General features: G+C 35.3%; 1 pseudogene; it reads left to right on the plus strand.

Annotated features, from left to right (window-relative positions):
- Positions 1-63: 63 nt before the first annotated feature.
- On the plus strand, positions 64-2045 carry LOC145130458 (glutamine--tRNA ligase-like; annotated as a pseudogene).
- Positions 2046-20058: the final 18013 nt, after the last annotated feature.

Below are 20058 nucleotides of genomic sequence, written 5' to 3' on the forward strand. Positions count from 1 at the left end.
ATGACACTAGCTTGATGACACTAGCTGGATTGACGCGCAGAGGTGTGACTTCAACTGCAATAAATGGTTTTGTTAGAGGAATTGGGATTACGGTTGGAACGCCTCGAGTATCATGTGCGTGAAGAGTTAAATAAAGCAGCTTCGCGTAGAATGGTTGTGCTGCATCCACTAAAGGTACACTAAATTACATTTTTCACCTCAAAAACTTTTATCTTACAATTTTGAGCCCAAAAGGTTTTCTTTTAAATTTTTGGTCCATGTTTTAGGTTCTTATGACATTTTGCACCCTGTTCCATGTAAAATGACTATTCTCGGTCTATGATTACAGCTGATTTTTCCAATTTTGGTCCTAAAATATAGTCATTTCACTTGGAATAGGGACCAAAAACGTTAAGAAAACCTCAAATAAGGACCAAAATTGCCAAAGAAAACTTTTAGGTTACTTAGGGACCAAAAATGTAACTCTGATATGGCATTTTTGGTCACTGAGTATAGCTATTTATTCAGTTTTGGTCACCAAAAGTTTTATCTTACAGTTTTAGGTCTTTATTTGAGGTTTTTGTAACGTTTTTAGACTTGTTCCGAGTAAACTGACTATTTTGGGTCTGAATATAGCTGATTTCTCCAGTTTTGGTTCAAAATTTTGGTCATTTTACTTGAAACAATGACCAAAAACTTTAGAAAAACCTCAAAGCAGGGCCAAAAGTGCAAGAGAAAACTTTTGGGGGACTAAAAATGCAAAAATCGGATAAACTCAGGGACCAAAAATGTGATTTATATTAATAATCTTGTTATTGAATTTTAATGTTTTTAGGTTGTTATTACAAATCTTAAGGGCAGTTTAGTAACAGACCTTGATGCAAAGAAATGACTGGACACACCAGGAGATGATCCATCTTCTTACTACAAGGTTGGCTTTTTATTTTATTAATATTTTCTATTTTTAGATTTTTATATCGAGTGCATTTTTTTATTTTTTTTTCTTGAAAGATACCATTTTCAAAAGTTGTTTATATTGAGCAATCCGACTTCGAATGAAGGACTCAAAAGACTATTATGGACTTGCTCCTAGAAAGACTGTCCTACTCGGGTCTTGCTATAATTTTCATAACTTTGATAGAATGGAATCACAAATAAATGGAATCGATTGGTTCATTTTGTTCCATTTATCATGTTTGGTTGGCTTGAGGGAATGGAATGAGCCATTCAAACATGTTCTTTGTTATGTACAATTAGAAACAACATGAAATTATATGGAATGAGAATCACTCAAATTGAGTGAGGAATGCTCCATTCCATTCCTATGTGAGAAACACAGTTTTTCATTCCGATTCCATTCCCTCTTCAATTACCATATACCAAATTCTCTAATCAAACAATATCTTTTCATTAAGATATGTATTTCCTATCAAGTGTACAGAAGTAATACTTTCTGAAGACAAAAAGACTGTTGTTGAAGTACACGTTGAATATGATCCGGACAAAAAGACAAAACCAAAAGCAAGTTTTAATATGTTTAAACTTCTTTTCTTTCTTTAATGATATTTTTATTCATAAACTTTTTATTTTATTTATATGCACAGGGTGTTCTTCATTGGGTTGCAAGGCCTTCTCCGGGAGTTTGATCCATTAAAAGCGGAAGTTAGACTCTTTGACAAACTCTTTCTTTCTTTTTGAGGTTGGTCATTTTTATTTTTATAATAAATTTATATATCCGGTTAATTTTATTTTTATTTATTTTAAAATCAGAACCCTGGAGAACTTGACAAGTGGCTTGATGATTTAAACTCGAATTCCAAAGTGGTGATACCATGTGCATATGTTGTACCATCTCTCAAACATGTAGAAGTAGACGACAAATTTCAGTTCGAAAGACTTGGTAAATTATATAAAAAATTATAAAACTTTTTTTAAAAAATGAATAAATATTAATTTGTTGAAAATTATCAGGTTATTTTGTGGCTGATAAGGATTCGACACCTGAAAACCTCATTTTTAACCGAACTGTTACATTGTGTGACAGCTTTGGAAAAGCCTGGAAGTAGTTGAGATGAGGTTTGAGTTCGTTACATCTAAATTTATAAAAAATAGTTTTTGTGTCTAATACATACGATGCATTTTTCATTTTTGATCTGAAAAAAGAAAAAATGGATTTTTTTAATGAGAACATGTTGGGTTTGAACTTGAAAGTGAGTGTAATGTAACATTGTAACTGTTTGTTTGATGCTTATTGTTGAAATGGTGTCTTTTTTGATTTTTTATAGCCTTAGTTTTTAACCATTTTCTTCTTATTATCATTAATTCATTTAAAACTAATTATTTCATTTAAAATGCTCACGATGTTTGATTTGTATTATTTTAAACATTGTAAATTTACACTAATTATCTCATTTAGGCTTTTGGTTTACTTTGCTCAAAACATAGATTGCATCATGTGTTTGTCCTTGTCCATGATGTGGTTTCATGAGGATAAATGTTTATTATTCAATTTTACAGGGAAAATGATATTTATAAGATACAACGAATTTGATATTACTTATCTATCTATCTATATCTATCTATCTATCTATCTATCTATCTATATCTATATCTATCTATATAACTTATAAAGCTAGCATTTTTCCTTGAACCTCATGCATTTGAAACTTCCAGTACCATTTTCCTTGAACCTCATGCATTTGAAACTCCCAAGACTATTCAACTTATACAAATTAATTTATGATTAATTGAAGTATTATGATTTGTAATTCTTAAAACTCTTCAAATCATGCTATTTAATTGATGAGTTAAATGAAATATTTAGCCTATATAAGAAATTTATAGATTACATATTGCATGTATGTCAACACAAAATGATAGATTATCTTTGTAGGGTTTGAAGAGTTATATGAGTGGTTTCATGGATGTAAGAAAGCAACTGCAACTCTTCCAAATATAAATTCATATAAACTCAAATTGGGTGCATGTAAAATTTTAGATATTAACCAAGGTTCAAATTTAGGTATGTTTGTAAATGTGTACTTGAGATCATTTTTTAAGTTTATGTGTTATGCATCCTTCTATAATCACAGGATGATGAAGTGGGATTGATAATTACTTCTCATGCGCTTTTGGTAAATCAACCATCAAACTATTTACAAGTTAGAGCAATTCACTTTGTTAACATGTATGTATCTTTATATTGTCTCTCTTTTTTAAGTTAAGAAAATATATTTTATGTACAAGAGAACATTATTCAACATATATTTTATGTTATGTATATACTACGTTAGTTCCTATCGTTTATTTTGTTGTAAATAACATCGATGAAGTTTTTTATAATTGATTTTGATGAAAGGAGTTTACAATTATTATTCCAAATTGTTGGTGATAATGACGATTAGAACGAATGATTTTTAATATGATATGACTTTATTGTTGAAAACCAATAACTATATGTGTTATAAAAACGAATTATTTATGTTCTACCAAACTTATATGGATGTACCTAATTTTAAATGTTTTTATACAATAAAAATAAATTATTTTATTACATTTGTCAATTTCCTTTTTTCCTATTCATTTTTTTCGTAAAGGAAAAGTAAAATAAATAAAATATTAATATTTTTATAAGAAAATATAAGTGATCAAAATATACCTCAAGTGTAACATTCATCCTCCCCTAACCCACTCTTAACATATTTTTTTAAAGATTGGTCGCAGTACATAACAATTACTATAGTTTTGAAATTCAAATCACCATTTTATTTGGACCGTTCATTCTCTTCCAACATTTCATAGCTTTAAGGAAAAAAATGAAAGTACAATAAAAAAGTATGATAGTTTTTTTTTTTAAATATAATAATGAAAATTTTCAAGTAAGTAGTTTTTAATTAGTAAAAAGTAATAATTGTTTAAAATAACGTAAAACTAAATAATAGATTATATTATATTAAAAAATTATTGTTATTCGAAATAATAATAATAATAATAATAATAATATAGGAAATAAAAAATATTCAAATAAATTATTTATAAATTAGTTAAAAATAACTATAGTTTAAAATAATTTTAAATCAAAAACTTAATTCGATTTCATTCAAACACAACTTTTTATATCGTTCTTATCGTATACTTAAAATTATTATAATATTAGTTACAATTTAGTATAAAAATTATTATTTCAATGATAAATACTTATAATATTGTTTTTATAACATATAACTGTTAGTATTTATATTACATTATTGGGCATAAATCAAGAGTTTAAAACTCTCACTGCAACTCAATAGTTTTTTATTAAAATGTAATTATGCTTTCAAATTTAATGTAATTTGCCTTTATATTTTCCACTATATTCAAAAGTTTTTTAAACTTATGAGTATTAGTGTGCAATGTTATTTATTTATTTATTTATTATACACATTGTAGCTTTATTAGTAGTATATAAGTAAGTTCTGATTAAAAAATCATATGTGTGAAAAGATTTGTGATTCAAAATGAAAGAGTTGAAAAAAAAAAGTTTTGTCGTATCAATGGCTATTTCAACACAAATTTTTTATAACAATGTTTCTATATATCAAATGTATATTGATTTCTAAATATTCATTTTGAATGATTTATAAGTGTTTAATAAGTTTTGTTTGATGTAAATGTTATAATGTTGTAGTGTTTTTATTTTATTAAAAGCTATAGTGTTTTTCATACTATTTGTTATTTGTTTTATATACAAAGCGGCATATATTTTTTATATAATTTCCACACCTTAAAACGTTTTATAAAATCATCAAAAGTTGTAGTAAATATTATTTCATGCTACATTGTTTGTTTTATACATAGAAATAAATATATGTTTGATATATAATTTACACAACATAAAACGGTCTATAAAATCATGAATTAATAGTGGAAATAACTAATGATATAAATTTATTAAAATTAATAAAACTAATATGTTAACTATAAAATTTGTTTTGATATTGACATTGGTTTTACATGTATAAATACTAAATCATATTTTGATAAATCTTATTATTTTTATTAAATATTTATATTTACGCGCGGGGATTCGACTAGTTACTGATATAATTTCATTCAGACACTTAAATTTATTCCCATTTAATGAAGTAATTTTTAAAACTCTTTACGAATGTCTATTGTTTGACTTCTGAATCAAATGGTAAGAAACTACTATTGAAAAACCATGTTTTATTACATATTCAACACTTTTTTTACTTCTTTTGCAAGACCTTCATTCATATTTTAGATACGATGTTTCATCCGAGATTAAACAAAGTTTTATGAAAATATTGTTTTTATAATAGAGCAAATATCTCAACGACTTATTATATATTCATTCCAGGGGCGGAACCAACTAGTGGCCAGGGGTAGCCCGTGCTACCCCTCAAGTTTGTCCTAGAAGTGTAAAAAAATTTGTTGAAGAAGAGGCGCTATTCCTAGATAATATATTGTGCTACCCCTTAGCCCATATTCTTGAAGACCAAGGACAATGAAGATGAGAAAGAGGAGCAGACGTAGTGAAGGCACACACAGATTTCTCTATTTTACAGTTCAAACTTCTGACTTCTTCTTGCTCATCTTTTCAATTGTAGATCCACGATAGTTGATTTCCTTGCTTTCTGATTGTGACCATATTCAATGATGATTTTTGATTTTCTTCTAGTAGAAATAGTTAAATAGCTTTATAGATTATACTGTGTTTTAAGGATTTTTCATATGGATGTGATCGTTTAATCTATGGTCTTTGTTTTTTATGAACACCAAGTGTTTGATAAAACTCTTCAATGAAAACCATCAACAATGTTGTAACCGATGAATGTAAACATAACACCTGCATCAACTGGAATCCTCAAATATTGCTTTTCTTAAATGTTTCCTAGATATTGCTTACTTTGAACTGGTTTGTGATCTATTTTTTCATATGATTCAAGTGTAGATCGATGCATATGTGAAATTAGAATTAAGCTAAGGATATATGATGAAATTTGTATAACTTGATTATTCTTTCTCTAATTTATTTTTGTTCCAAAACATGAGATACACCAAGCTTTCATATTACACAAAACTAGTAATGTTCAAGTGAAAGCCTAATATGGATCAGAAATAAATTAGAGTAGTTGCACAAACTTTTACAACTTGATTATTTCTCTTGTTCACGAAACTTATTTTGTTAGTTTTGATCAGACAACATCTACATAAACCTATTTAATGTTTAACCAGGTCATTCTGTAACAATTTAGGTGAATTTTAGCAACTTCACTGAACTTAAATTTATGGAATGGACAAGTTTGCCCCTATTGATTCATGTTATTATTTTATGGTGGTTTCTCCTCTTTTTTGCTAGTTTGGACATTTTGGCCCCTGGTGCCTCTTTGTTTCCTTGGCTGTTTGCTCTCTTGTAACACAACTCTTCTATGGTGGTTTTGCTTCTATTGTCGTGTTTGGGTTGGTTGCTCTTCATTGGCACATCATGCAAAGTTCGTTGCCTTTTATGATGATTGTTGATTTGCTTCATAAGTACATTGTTATGTTTGTTCTTTGTTTGTTTCTTTTACCTGCTTGTATATTCTATTATGCTACCCCTATAATTTTTCTCTGGGTCCGCCACTGATTCATTCCTTAGGGAATATGGAAATTAAGTAATCTAACCACAATTTAATGTATATTTGAAAAAAAATAACAATTTTTTTAAACAAAAATAACCAATTGGTCCAGAAGTATTTCGGACCAAGAAAAAATATTTTTTCTGATAAAAAATTACATTTTAGATTTTACAAAATCCCGTATTTATAATTAAAATTATTATAATTCTCTTAGATATTTAGATGGAAAATCCACACAAAACCATACATTTTACTCATAGATTTTATTCTCGTTCATTACTATTATCCTTTCCACAAAAAATAAGAAAAAAATATACAAAACAGGCCTTCATTTTTCAAAGAAATTACAAAAATACCTAGTCACAAAGTTATAGAAGTTGTTTTGGAAAAAATCTAAAATTTAAAGAAATGGTCCGGAAATAGTTATAGAAATTGTTCAATTTGCAAAGTCATAAAAATTGTCCATGTAAAAATAATTACAGAAATAGTCCCTATACAATAACGATATTACAATAGTGGTCCCCATATGATAGCGAGATATCGGGTGTGTTTGGCACGGAGCTTTTGGAAGCGTTTGGGAGCTTCTAGCTTTTAACTTTTAACAAAACGCTCTAGTTTAAACAAAAAGCTTCGTTTGGCAGTACGAGCGTTTAGCTTTTTGTTTAAACAAAACGCTACAAATCTAAAAGCTACTTCATGTAGCGTTTAACAAAACGCTACTGAGCTTTTGAAATCAATTTCCATAATTACCCTTAAAAATATATTTATATATTTATTTATTTTTAATCAATTGTCCTTTTATGAAATTTTATATATTTCAAAAGCTACCAGCTACTTTTGCCAAAGACTCATATAACAAATAAAAGCTACAACTTTCCGCTACCAGCTATCCGCTAACCGCTACCAGCTAACCGCTACCAGCTTCCCGCTAACAACTATTTTTGCCAAACACACCCATCATTTAAAAATTAAAACAGTGTTAATTCCTTTTTTTTATCAAACATTAACTCACAAAGAATAGTTAGAAGAAAATTCTAAAATTTCCTTAAATATCACTAAGGCTAGATGCTTACAATACCACCAGCAACCGAAACGTAAATAAATACATAATGAATAAATACATAATGAATAAACACACACCATGTTTGCAGTGGATAATGTAGATGTAATTAATGGACTAAAAACTGAAACTAAAAGCTGTAATTAATAGACAATCTAAAGGATTTACCTCTCCATATCACTACATATCATTGATGCCTCTTCAATTCAATTATTCGATTTATCCAAACAAGACTGTCAACATACTCAACAACTTTACATCCAAAAGATCTTCCACAAATCTTGAAGTTTTTAGTCTTGGCTGTAACTGGATCATACAAACCATAACGATTAAGTGCATTCGTAGATCTAAAAAGAAACTGATTGCTTGATGTAAATCCACATGGAAATATTTGATCACCACCACTAAACCCGGAAAACACATGACGTTTCACCCATGAATACTCATCCTTCACCCACACCTCACAATCGGTATCTCTTACCCTTGACATCACACAAACCTTTCCACCCAAAACTCTCACCACATTCAACCGGTCTCCAAAGCAACATGTTCTTAAAGAATCTGGAAAAGGTATCTCCTTGAATGTCTCCGACGCCAAATCAAATGCCAATATCAATTGTGTCAACTTCCCACCAATAAAAGTATAACAAAGCCAATGAAGATGGCCTTCATGCCCATCTACACAAACTAAATCTTGATCTTTAATGCATTGCAGGTGTGATGGAATTCTTTGAGATATCAACTCCCAGGAACCTTTACCTTTTCTCAGGCTATAAACCTCAACTGGTGCCATTCTTCGTGGGTCGAAAAGCTCTGTAAGCTTAACAACTTTGTAATCATCAGTTTTGGGATCATACCCAAACCGGAAATTGGTATTTCTTGATTCAGAGGAGGACCCCATGGAACATGGCGGGAGAGTTAAGAAAGCGGAGAGAGAATGGTTCTGAACATAAACGACATAATCATCACCTAATTCATATATAAAACATATTAAGCCTTTCACATATCCAACGATATTGCCAAAACAACGTCGACGTTGAGATTCGAGATTAATGGGGACTTTGAAGAAATTATCGAGTTCGATAGCGGGAGAACGAAAGGGGCTTGCGGTGAATGAAGTACAGTCAGCCCCGAAACCGAGGAACATAAGAATCTTCTGGTTGATATGCATAGAACGATGGAGGTGGGATTTTACAAAGGAGGATTCAGATAACAGAGCATTCCAATCTTTATAAACTACTTTCAATTCATATAAAGTTCATTCATAATTGCTAGATAATGATGCACCATCATTTATGTATCAAACTCCATATGATATGAATCATTCACCAAACGTATGTATCTTTGTGTTCTATTTCCAATTCACCAACGAATTGATTGTTTTCTTTGATAAAATCTACAATATTAACCAACCAAATTATCATTTTGTATTATTTTTCAGTGAATTTAAATGCTTGTTTATATAAAAACCGAAACGATTTCTTAAATAATTATTAAAAAAACCTAAACATCATATAAAATCCAAATTGAACATACATCAAAATGAACACAAATCCAAATCAAACATAAATATTTTCAAATCCTAAAAATTATATTGAAATCCAAATAAAATCCTACAAGCACATCAGATTTCCAACACATCAGCACATATGATGTGAGCTGTGATTTTAGAAAAAAAAAATAAGCATCAGATCAGCTTTTCGTGTCCATACATTACCACATCAGATTTCAACATTAATACATCAAGAAAAGGTATTTCAGGAAAAAAAATGACCAAAACAACCCTGATATTGCATTTGTCATCTCTGCTCAAAGGATATGTAATCAAAATTCCTCAATTCCAAATTGAAATCATCAATCTTTATGTCAATTTAGTGTCACTTTAAATCAAAACATGCTTCCTGAAAACAATTTGAGTAAAATAGAACAGTGGAACAGTTAGTGTGAACGACACATTTGACAATGGAGATTTCAGCAAAAAAATACCAAATGTCAGCAACAATTACATATTCATTATCGATTTCAGCAAGAAAACATTGATTTCACCCTGAAATCATCGATTTCATCGTATTTGGGGAGAGAAAAAAGGAAAAAATAAAGAACGATACATGCCTGAAGCCAACCTCTGATGTGCGACAGTGGCGCCGTATGCGTGGGAGGCTGGCACCGGAGGTATGGGAGGGTGGTGCCGGAGATCCGAAGGCATCGATGGCAACGGCTGACGGAGGTGGAGCGTATGGCGGCAAAAGATTGCAGTTATCTGTAATGCCCGTGTTTCTAGGCTAGGCATTAATATTGACATTATAGTCTAGGTTAACCTTTGTAACTCATTTTGAAGAAATGAAAAGGAATTATGTGAATATTATGTGAATTATGTGTTTTATGCTTAATTATTAGGGTTTAATTAATTAAGAATAAAAATGAGCGTCAAAATTAAATATTAGATAAAGCCGATATCTATTAAGAAACTTGTAGTGGGAGTGACAAGGATTACGGATATATAAAGAATGCCGAAATCCGAGTTATAACGAAGAAGTTATGACCTGTCGGAGTTTCGCGACAAACCGGCACGGGGCCGAATGCCGTAAAAAGTGAGCTTTCGATAAACTAATTTTTGGCCTTAGTGATCTAAACGAAACTCGTAGTGTTCGTTAAACTGAGAGTGGGTATAAAAAGAACACCCAAATCTGACTTCGTATGAGGAAGTTATGATTTTTCGAAGTTTCAGCTTAGCAGTAGACAGTTAAAAACTTGAATTTTAGATCGAGTGATTTTTTAGCCGACACGACCTAAACGAGAATCGAAGGACTCGTCATTATTAGCACAACGGTAAAAAGTCTGACGAAAACGGACGTCGGATGAAGAAGTTATGAATTTTTAACGGATTTCCTGTCCCGGTCTGTTAAAAATAATAATATAAAAATTAAATCAAAATTAGCCGACGAAGTCTAAACGAAAGTTGTAGAGCGTAATTTTACCTACGCGTGCATATAAAGAACATCAAAAACGGAGCTCGTATGCGAAAGTTATGGATTTTAGAAGTTTTGGCGCGAAAATCGAGGAATAATGCCAAAACCGGGAATTTTCGCACACGTGGACTTCGGCCACGTGTCCTCGCCTCGCATGTGCCACGTGTTCGAAATGAGGCTGAGTCATCCGATCTGCTGAAGCGGTCCAATACTTGTCCGACGCGTGCCCTCATCACGTGTCTGAAGCCCTCGCAGCGAGCCACGAACCCTCTACCTCGGATCACTAGGCCTCGGTCCAATCAGGAGCTGCCAGCAGCCACTTCGCACGCGCAGCCCATGTGCGAGCACCTGCGCACCCTCGCCTGTGGACCCCACCTCATGAACCGACTTCGGACCCTATAAATAGAAGGGGTATGCGAGCCTTCTCGGTTAGTTTTGGAGTTTTGCCACTTTTAACCTCTTTTCCATATTTTCTTCATCTTAACATTCCCCAAAGCCCCGGTATCAATTATAACCCCCGGAATACGCCACGAAGAGCCCGAGAAGCCCAGAAAATTTATCTTTTCGGTTTCGAAGCCCGACCCTCGCAGAGCCCGGTTTCTGAATAAAACTCCCGGTTTTATTAGAAACGAACGTTTTAGGAAACGAATTGTTGCCCGATTATCATCAAATCATGTGAGTGTATAGTCACTTTCATTTTACAGATAGATATGAAGTATTTACCTTAAAATACGTGCTATGTGTAAATATATTAATTGTTTATTTGAGGTGACTGTTGAGTTGATGTTTTATACAAGTTTTAAACTGTATAAGTATTTTTAATTACAAACATGTTGGGTAGAACATGGGTAGATAATTGGTGTGTGATGAAATAAAGTGATGAGAGGCCTCGATGTGATTTGTGATTCAGTCATCTAGCAGAGTTTGGATGACGACCACAGACTTTTGTAGACAGTCCAGTGGGAAACTCTAGCAGGCCCGCAACCCGTAGGTGTTAATGAACTTGGGCGTTCATTCGTTGTACTCCATCCCCCTCATGGTTGCCTTTAGGACATGTATGGCTGAGGAAACCCCTTAGCAGTAGTGTCCATCCCGATGATATTCTTTAGGCTAGGTCCCTTGTGAAAAGTGTTTAGGGACGTAAAGTGAGGATAACGGGAACGGGTAATCAGGGTTATTGTTGATTGATGAACTTAATAAGTTTATTATTATTGTGGGTTGAAAACCCTATATGCTCACCAGGCTCCCAAGCCTGACCCACTCAACTTTTTATGTTACAGGTAGTGGACCCCGAGCATAGTCGGAGGATGACATGAGATTTTTTTGGATTATAGGCCATTAGTTGTATATAACTGTTGAAAGGCTTATAATGTCTTGTTTATGCTTTTGGTCTGTATCGGTACATGACATCCCGAAGTTTTGATATGAAATGAAATTATATATTTCTTAAAGAAAGGTTTTGACAAACTTTTATCATATTTTGTTTTGGGGACCAATTCCGCAACAACTTTTATAAAGATTTCTCTTATTTGATTTTAAAAAGCATAAATTAAATCGGTCTTTTCTGACCGAGAAATTAGGGGATGTCACAGTTGGTATCAGAGCATTAGTTTAAGCGAACTAAGAGATTATAGGATTTCTAGACTTAAACTTAGAATGCTAAGTGATGATTGTGAGATGAGTGTGTACCATATTTTAGACACGAGCACTAGTTTATTTTAGGAAATATGCCTAAAATGCCCTTATGTGCTAAATGTTATGTGTTTGCCATGTGTGCCATTATTTGTTCGGATCTATGGTCTGTTGCCGACCGGATCTGGAAACCTTATGTGTGTAGGATTCTAAGCGTATGATTACGAGATTAGAACTAACATGTAAACGTTTCGGAGTGATAAGGGAATTTAAATACCTATCGGGGATAAAGACCTAAATTCACCTTATTCGGTATATAGATTGTAATGGCAAGAACTCGCAGTGGAGTTGCAAACGCAAACGGAAACAGGGATCAACAGCCTCAACCTCAAGTAGTTGAGCAAGTACCTGTTGTAGGAGCTGCACCTAAGCCAATGACGATGGTTGGGGTACAAGAAATGATGCAAATGATGCTAGATCGCCAAATGGAGGAGACCAGGCGATTACTACAACAGAATAGGGAAGAAACTACGATACCTGTTGAACTGCCCGAATTGAATGAAGGGCAATCAGTAGTAGGGAACTATAGTGGGACTCTTGGTCAAGCTAACCCACCAATAGTTAGACAAAACCACCAGGATGGAGGAGTTGATGGACGCGGGTGCAAATACAAAGATTTCATGGCATCTAAACCACCGTGTCTATCTGGGAGTCCGACACCGGTGGAAGTCATGAATTGGATCTTCGAAATGGAGACGATGTTTGAAAGTTGTGAGTGCAGTAACAAACAAAAGATCGCACTTGCAATTCCTCTATTAAAATCCGGTGTACTGAGCTGGTGGAAGTTACTAGCTGATTCCATGCCCAAGGGAGAAGCTAGTAAAATGTCTTGGGAAGATTTTGTGGTACAACTGAAATTGCAGTACTGCTCTGAGCAGGATCTTCTGGAAATTAATAATGAATTCCAGAATTTAAAGAAGGGAAAGATGAGCGTTATTGAATATGATGCTAGTTTCACTAAAAAGATGAAGCTTGTTCCTTACCTAGTTCCAACTGAACTCTCTAAGGTTAACAAGTTTGCCCTCGGATTACCAGCAGACTTTGGTCCGATGGTTAAGCAAGCAACCACTCTGAAAGCCGCCATCTGGGCTGCCAAGAATGTTGAGGTTCAGATCAAAGAGAAAGGTCTGGAGAGGGCAGAAGTTGGTGAAAAGAGAAAATTTGAAGGAACTTCAGGTTCCAATAAGAAAAGCAAATTTTCTAAGTCTAAGAAGTTTGGAGGAGGAGGAGGTGAAGTGAAATGGTGTGAGAAGTGCAAGAAAAAGCACTCTGAGAAATGTAGCGAGGGGGTGACTTGCTACAAATATGGAAAGACTGGGCATTATGCCAACGTGTGTCCATCCGACAAGAGGATATGTTTTGAGTGCCATGAAGAAGGGCATGTTTTTAAGGACTGTCCAAAAAGGAAGGATGCAGCAAAGCCCAATCTACCACCAAAGCCGAAGGCAAGAGCCTTTCAGATGACCCTTGAAGCTGCAAAAGAAGAAGTCGATGCCGCTTCAGGTACCTTTCTAGTAAATGAATTGCCTGCCCAAATTTTGTTTGATTCTGGAGCCAATTACTCCTTTATTTCGCATGAATTTGGTAGAAAACTAGCTTTGCCTGTTGATAGACTAGTTAATGCTTTATTAGTCGAAATTGCTAGTGGCAAGTTTGTACCTGTTAGCCATCGTATGAAAAACATCATCATTGACTTGGATGGGAATAAGTTCCACGAGGAATTATTGCCTATTGAGTTAAATAGTTTCGACATAGTTTTAGGAATGGATTGGCTTAGCGCCAATGATGCCGAAATATTGTGTAGGCAGAAAATAGTAAAAGTAAACCCACCGGGGAAAGAGTCGTTTATGGTGTATGGAGACAAACGCAGAGTAAATTCTAGAATCATTTCCCTAATGAAAGCCAGAAAGTGTTTGGCCAAGGGGTGTACATCATATTTAGCGTTCGTGATCGATGCTAAGAAGGAAAAGAAGGAGGTGCAGAATATTCCGGTGGTGTATGACTATTCCGAAGTCTTTCCCGAAGATCTTCCCGGATTGCCCCCTGATCGACAAGTGGAGTTTCGTATCGACTTGTTACCAGGAACGACGCCGATAGCCAAAGCACTGTATCGATTAGCCCCAACCGAGATGAAAGAACTTATGACACAACTTCAGGAGTTATTGGACAAAGGTTTCATTCGACCTAGTTCATCACCCTAGGGAGCCCCTGTGTTATTTGTAAAGAAGAAAGACGGGAGCATGAGAATGTGCATCGATTACAGAGAGTTGAATATAGCGACAATAAAGAACAAGTATCCGTTGCCGAGGATCGATGACCTGTTCGACCAGTTGCAAGGTTCGAGCTATTTCTCGAAGATCGATCTTAGGTCAGGATACCATCAACTGAAGGTGAGGGAGCAGGATATCGAAAAGACTGCGTTCAGAACAAGATATGGACACTATGAATTTTTGGTTATGTCGTTCGGATTAACCAATGCCCCAATAGCTTTCATGGATTTGATGAACAGTGTTTGTAAACCATATCTTGATAAATCCGTGATAGTATTCATAGACGATATCTTGATCAATTCGAAAAGCAAGCAGGAGCATGACAAGCATCTGCGTGAAGTGCTAGAAGTTTTGAAAAAGGAGAAGCTGTATGCAAAGTTCTCCAAATGTGAATTTTGGATTCAAGAAGTCCAATTTTTAGGTCATGTGGTTAACCATGGAGGAATAATGGTTGACCCAGCAAAGATCGAAGCTATGATGAAGTGGGAACAACCAAAAAGTCCTACGGAGATTCGAAGCTTTTTAGGATTAGTCGGATATTATCGTCGATTTATCCAAGGCTTTTCTTCGATCGCTACTCCATTAACAACTTTGACCCACAAAGGAGCTACTTATGCTTGGAATGAAAAGCATAAGGAAGCCTTTGAAAAGTTAAAGAAGAGACTGTGTGAAGCACCGATTCTTTCGTTACCTGAAGGAGTTGATGACTTCGCAGTCTATAGTGATGCCTCTGGAGTTGGGTTAGGATGTGTTCTGACCCAAAGGGATAAAGTGATAGCGTATGCATCGAGGCAGTTGAAAGAGCATGAAAAGAACTACCCCACTCATGATCTGGAGTTGGCAGCGGTAGTGTTCGCCTTAAAGATATGGAGGCATTATCTTTATGGTACTAAGTGTAAACTTTTCACTGATCATAAGAGTCTTCAATATCTCTTTAATCAGAAGGAATTGAACATGAGGCAGCGGCGCTGGCTGGAACTACTCAAGGACTACGACTGTGAGATACTTTGCCACCCTTGTAAAGCAAATGTTGTTGCTGATGCTCTCAGTCGGAAGGTAAATCTTGAAAAGAGAAGGCCAAAAGCGTTGAGAATTGAAGTCGTCTCGACAATTGTGGAAAGTATAAAGAAAGCTCAGGAGGAAGCTTTAGAAAAGAATGACCGAAAGGAGGAACGTTTGGGAAAAACGTTGGTGTTTGATACAAACGGTAATGGATTGAAGGTATTCAAAGATAGGATTTGGGTACCTAAGACGGGAGGAGTAAGAGGTCTTCTGATGGAAGAAGCTCACAAAACCATGTACTCGATTCATCCCGGCAGTACGAAAATGTATAGCGATCTAAAATCCTATTACTGGTGGCCGACGATGAAGCTCGATGTTGCTAAGTACATGGCCGAGTGTATAACATGTGCTAGGGTTAAGGCACAACATCAGAAACCGTATGGGATTTTAGAACCTTTACTTGTACCCATGGGTAAATGGGAGGATATTACCATGGATTTTGTGACTAAACTTCCCAGAACAAGGAACGGTCACGACATGATTTGGGTGGTCGTTGATCGCTTCACTAAGAGTACGCATTTCATAGCCGCTAACGAGAAATGGTCTATGGATAAACTTGTGAATTCTTACGTGAAGGAAATTGTGAGGCTACACGGTGTTCCGTTAACGATTGTATCCGATCGTGACAGCCGTTTTACCTCAAGGTTTTGGAGAAGTCTACAAGAGGAATTGGGTACCAAGTTATGTTTGAGTACAACTTACCATCCTCAAACCGATGGTCAAAGCGAACGAACGATTCAAACATTGGAGGATATGCTAAGAGCATGTACCCTAGAATTCCAAGGTAACTGGGATGAACACTTACCTCCAGTAGAATTTTCCTATAATAATAGTTTCCACTCGAGCATCAAGATGGCACCTTATCACGCTTTGTATGGGGAGAAGTGTCGAACGCCATCATGCTGGTTGGAAGCTGGGGAAAAGCATTTTATAGGACCTGAAATAGTCTATCAGACTGCTGAAAAGTTGAAAGTGATAAGGGAAAGGATGTTAGTTGCTCAAGATCGACAAAAGAGTTATGCTGACAAGAAAAGACAACCGATATCCTTCGATGTTGGAGATTCGGTTTTACTTAAAGTCTCGCCGTGGAAGGGACTTATAAGATTTGGTAAAAGAGGAAAGTTGAGTACAAGGTTTATTGGACCATTTAAAGTTCTTCAGAGGATCGGGAATCAAGCTTACAAGCTAGAATTACCGGAAGAACTGGAGGGTATTCATAATACCTTTCATGTGTGCTATTTGAGAAAATTCACAGGAGATGTGCCCAACATAATTCCGATTTCTGAGTTAAGGTTGGATGAAAACAAGAGGTTGATCGAAGAACCTGAGGCAATCGTTGACCGTAAGACTAAGAAGTTGCGACGCAAGATGGTCGATTTAGTGCTTGTGCATTCGAAACATACGAATGGGCCAAATCTCACTTAGGAAACGGAGAGTGACATGATTTAGTGCTTGTGCGTTGGAAACATACGTATGTATCTTTGTGTTCTATTTCCAATTCACCAACGAATTGATTGTTTTCTTTGATAAAATCTACAATATTAACTAACCAAATTATCCTTCTGTATTATTTTTCAGTGAATTTAAATGCTTGTTTATATAAAAACCGAAACGATTTCTTAAATAATTATTAAAAAAACCTAAACATCATATAAAATCCAAATTGAACATACATCAAAGTGAACACAAATCCAAATCAAACATAAATATTTTCAAATCCTAAAAATTATATTGAAATCCAAATAAAATCCTACAAGCACATCATATTTCCAACACATCAGCACATATGATATAAGCTGTGATTTTAGAAAAAAAAAATAAGCATCAGATCAGATTTTCGTGTCCATACATTACCACATCAGATTTCAACATTAATACATCAAGAAAAGGTATTTTAGGAAAAAATGACCAAAACAACCCTGATATTGCATTTGTCATCTCTACTCAAAGGATATGTAATCAAAATTCCTCAATTCCAAATTGAAATCATCAATCTTTATGTCAATTTAGTGTCACTTTAAATCAAAACATGCTTCCTGAAAACAATTTGAGTAAAATAGAACAGTGGAACAGTTAGTGTGAACGACACATTTGACAATGGAGATTTCAGCAAAAAAATACCAAATGTCAGCAACAATTACATATTCATTATCGATTTCAGCAAGAAAACATTGATTTCACCCTGAAATCGTCGATTTCATCGTATTTGGGGAGAGAAAAAAGGAAAAAATAAAGAACGATACATGCCTGAAGCCAACCTCTGATGTGCGACAGTGGCGCCGTATGCGTGGGAGGCTGGCACCGGAGGTATGGGAGGGTGGTGTCGGAGATCCGAAGGCATCGATGGCAGCGGCTGACGGAGGTGGAGCGTATGGCGGCAAAAGATTGCAGTTATCTGTAATGCCCGTGTTTCTAGGCTAGGCATTAATATTGACATTATAGTCTAGGTTAACCTTTGTAACTCATTTTGAAGAAATGAAAAGGAATTATGTGAATATTATGTGAATTATGTGTTTTATGCTTAATTATTAGCGTTTAATTAATTAAGAAAAAAAATGAGCGTCAAAATTAAATATTAGATAAAGCCGATATCTATTAAGAAACTTGTAGTGGGCGTGACAAGGATTAGGGATATATAAAGAATGTCGAAATCCGAGTTATAACGAAGAAGTTATGACCTGTCGAAGTTTCGCGACAAACCGGCACGGGGTCGAATGCCGTAAAAAGTGAGCTTTCGATAAACTGCTTTTTGGCCTTAGTGATCTAAACGAAACTCGTAGTGTTCGTTAAACCGAGAGTGGGTATAAAAAGAACACCTAAATCTGACTTCGTATGAGGGAGTTATGATTTTTCGAAGTTTCAGCTTAGCAGTAGACAGCTAAAAACTCAAATTTTAGATCGACTGATGTTTACCCGACACGACCTAAACGAGAATCGAAGGTCTCATCATTAGTAGCACAACGGTAAAAAGTATGACGAAAACGGACGTCGGATGAAGAAGTTATGAATTTTTAACGGATTTCCTGTCCTGGTCTGTTAAAAATAATAATATAAAAATTAAAGTCAAAATTAGCCGACGAAGTCTAAACGAAAGTTGTAGAGCGTAATTTTACCTATGTGTGCATATAAAGAACGTCAAAAACGGAGCTCGTATGCGAAAGTTATGGATTTTAGAAGTTTTGGCGCGAAAATCGAGGAATAATGCCAAAACCGGGAATTTTCGCACACGTGGACTTCGGCCACGTGTCCTTGCCTCGCATGTGCCACGTGTCCGAAATGAGGCTGAGTCATCCGAGCTGCTGAAGCGGTCCAATACCTGTCCGACGCGTGCCCTTATCACGTGTCCGAAGCCCTCGCAGCGAGCCACGAACCCTCTACCTCGGACCACTAGACCTCGGTCCAATCAGGAGCTGCCAGCAGCCACTTCGCACGCGCAGTGCATGTGCGAGCACCTGCGCACCCTCGCCTGCGGACCCCACCTCCTGAACCGACTTCGGACCCTATAAATAGAAGGGGTATGCGAGCCTTCTCGGTTAGTTTTGGAGTTTTGCCACTTTTAACCCCTTTTTCCATATTTTCTTCATCTTAACATTCCCCAAAGCCCCGGTATCAATTATAACCCCGGAATACGCCACGAAGAGCCCGAGAAGCCCGGAAAATTTATCTTTTTGGTTTCGAAGCCCGACCCTCGCAGAGCCCGGTTTCTGAATAAAACTCTCGGTTTTATTAGAAACGAACGTTTTAGGAAACGAATTGCTGCCCGATTATCATCAAATCATGTGACTGTATAGTCACTTTCATTTTACACATAGATATGAAGTATTTATCTTAAAATACGTGCTATGTGTAAATATATTAATTGTTTATTTGAGGTGACTGTTGAGTTGATGTTTTATACAAGTTTTAAACTGTATAAGTATTTTTATCTACAAACATGTTGGGTAGAACATGGGTAGATAGTTGGTGTGTGATGAAATAAAGTGATGAGAGGCCTCGATGTGATTTGTGATTCGGTCATCTAGCGGAGTTTGGATGACGACCACAGACTTTTCTAGACAGTCCAGTGGGAAACGCTAGCAGGCCCGCAACCTGTATGTGTTAATGAACTTGGGCGTTCATTTTCTTTACTTCATCCCCCTCATGGTTGCCTTTAGGACATTTATGACTGAGGAAACCCCTTAGCAGTAGTGTCCATCCCGATGATATTCTTTAGGCTAGGTCCCTTGTGAAAAGTGTTTAGGGACGTAAAGTGAGGATAACGGGAACGGGTAATCAGGGTTATTGTTGATTGATGAACTTAATAAGTTTATTATTATTGTGGGTTGAAAACCCTATATGCTCACCAGGCTCCCAAGCCTGACCCACTCAGCTTTTTATGTTACAGGTAGTGGACCCCGAGCATG

This window comes from Lactuca virosa, chromosome 8 (assembly GCF_052849685.1).
Source record: "Lactuca virosa cultivar CGN04683 chromosome 8, Lactuca_virosa_CGN04683_v6, whole genome shotgun sequence".
Taxonomy (NCBI): Eukaryota; Viridiplantae; Streptophyta; class Magnoliopsida; order Asterales; family Asteraceae; genus Lactuca; species Lactuca virosa.